This window comes from Macrobrachium rosenbergii, chromosome 30 (genome assembly GCF_040412425.1).
Source record: "Macrobrachium rosenbergii isolate ZJJX-2024 chromosome 30, ASM4041242v1, whole genome shotgun sequence".
NCBI classification, from domain to species: Eukaryota; Metazoa; Arthropoda; class Malacostraca; order Decapoda; family Palaemonidae; genus Macrobrachium; species Macrobrachium rosenbergii.
In genome coordinates, this window is record NC_089770.1 from 21,034,581 (window position 1) to 21,037,080 (window position 2,500).

The 2,500-nt window shown below is 35.2% G+C and overlaps 1 protein-coding gene across 13 annotated transcripts in view; it reads right to left on the minus strand.

The window, feature by feature from the left end:
• LOC136855123 (sodium/calcium exchanger Calx-like) overlaps positions 1-2,500 on the minus strand; it is a 249,375-nt gene that overhangs the window by 111,794 nt on the left and 135,081 nt on the right. The window contains exon 1 of one of the 13 annotated variants that reach the window (XM_067131982.1): positions 1,308-1,371. The exons of the other annotated variants lie outside the window; for them this stretch is intronic. The gene's annotated coding sequence lies outside the window, so the exon portion shown is untranslated. Of the gene's footprint in view, positions 1-1,307; positions 1,372-2,500 lie in introns of those variants that run through there. 13 annotated transcript variants of the gene reach the window in all.

The window sequence follows — 2,500 nt, forward strand, 5'->3', positions numbered from 1 at the left end:
AGAGAGAAGGTTTATAGGAGGAAATGGAAAACCTGCTATTAAGAGAGAGAGAGAGACAGACAGAGAAGGTATATATGAGGAAATGAAAAATCTGCTCTTCAGAGAGAGAGAGAGAGAGAGAGAGAGAGAGAGAGAGAGAGAGAGAGAGAGAGAGAGAGAGAGAGAGAGAGAGAGAGGGGGAGAAATGAAACTCTCTTAAGAGAGAGAGAGAGAGAGAATGTGTATAGGAGAAATGGAAAACATGTATAGAGAGGAGAGAGAGGAGAGAGAGATGAGAGAGAGAGAGAGAGAGAGAGAGAGAGAGAGAGTTAGGCTTCTGTCTCGACTTACTTCTCTTTGGAAGCGTGTTATAATTTTTCCACCAACATCCTGTTTCCTCCCAAAGGGAAGGAGCTCCACAGAAAGACAAACATTTAATGGCCACGATTAACCTGTACCTGTTGAATCTGAGATGAGTCCTTTTTTACGTCCAGCCTTCATTAACATCAGCTGCCTTATATACCTAAAAAGCTGGATCATATGCGCAAGTTACCTCTGCTCCAGTCCCTTCTTCGTTTAGCAAGAAATATCGACATTACTGCTCTATTTCACGATTGTTATCGTTGGTAATAATGTCAATTTCAATTCTAATCAGTATCTTTTGTTTGTCAATACAAGTTTGATTTTATTTCACTATTGTTTTTCCTATTCACGCATTTCTTCAGTACTTCAATTACGGTCATTCTATTCTATGTGAGCTTATTCGGCAAGCTGATGGCAGTTTTTTCTTGCTTTATACAAGTGTGTGCAGATTTATAATAATAATAATAAATATTGCGTTCCAATTCCTCGAATGAGTTCCTTTCCCGCGAACCAAGCTCAAGCACTAATCGCCCAACATTCATTTTGTTCAATGCAGGGTTTGGACACGTCAGGGGAGGTTTCACTTATGAAAATGAACAGCAAATAATACATGCAAATAACAGAGACATGGTTATGCTGTCACGTTAACGAATCCTTTTTTGTTTATTTCATGCTTGCATTACTTGCTTGCATTAATTGTGTTCAATTATCGCAAATGAAATCCCGCCATGATGTGTCCGTATCCTCCAATGTATAACATGAATATTGCACGATTAAAGATTAAGCAGAAAACTCTGCTGATGTAACCTTCATCTTTAATGATGCATGTATGAGAGAGGGTTTTCTTTCAAAGGTGCAACAACACCAATAATAATAATAATAATAATAATAATAATAATAATAATAATAATAATAATAATAAATTGTCACTCTAAGCAATGTTTTAAAAAAATGTGAAAACAAACCTTTTTCGCTTCTAAAACGCACCGATAACTTATCTTCGTTCACTCTAGTCACCTACTGAACGCACTCACCTGAAATGGGGAGACAAGAAAAATTAGAATAATAAACATGGAATTACGTACGATTTATGCTGAAAGCACCACCTCTCTCTCTCTCAGCATCCCTTGAAGTTTCATTAAACATCACGAACACATAGCTCGGGGACTTTATCTCTCTCTCTCTCTCTCTCTCTCTCTCTCTCTCTCTCTCTCTCTTCCACTATTGACATTCAACAGATTAAAATTTTTCTCCCAGCGCTTCATTAAAATTTTTTACTTAGAATTTCAAAGATAAAGCGTCTATATAAAATATCCAGAATAACCTTTTTCCACTTTATTCGTATTGTTCTTTAAGAAAGATAGAGCAGACGAAGCACTGTAACAAAAAACTTATATATGATTTTTTCAGAATACATCATAGCATAGTAACGTGTCTCTCGGGACAATCAGGGCCTGTTATATGCCGTTAACTGATGGTTAGATAACTAAAGTAGGTCATGAAAAAGAGGGGATAAACTGAATACAAGGTCGATCACGGATCCGTCAAATATGTACCATCAAATAATTAAAATCGAGAAGACCTCAGCGAGTTAAAACATAATCTCCACCAGAAAGGAACCATTCACATTTCTCTCTCTCTCTCTCTATATATATATATATATATATATATATATATATATATATATATATATATATATATATATATATATATATATATATATATATATATGTGTGTGTGTGTGTGTGTGTGTGTATAATCTTATTCTTGCCAGTTCCATTAAAAACGCCAATACCCTTCAATATTGCCAAACAAACAGATCACTGTCGTAAGAGCATAAATTCTGACGCGAAAACACCTTCGGAGAAAATCATAAAATTCCTCAACATCCATAAATTTCAGAAATCGATGATTCGCCAAATTCTTCCGAGGATCGTTGCAAAAGTTGCCGTCGTGATTGCCAATGCAATCGCTGATTCTATTGCCTTAAGGCTAAACGTCGGGTGCAGTACTTGCTTCATCCTTGGGGCGTGAATTTGACTGCATACATACATACGTCCACACACATACATACATTTATATATATATATATATATATATATATATATATATATATATATATATATATATATATATATATATATAGATAGATAGATAG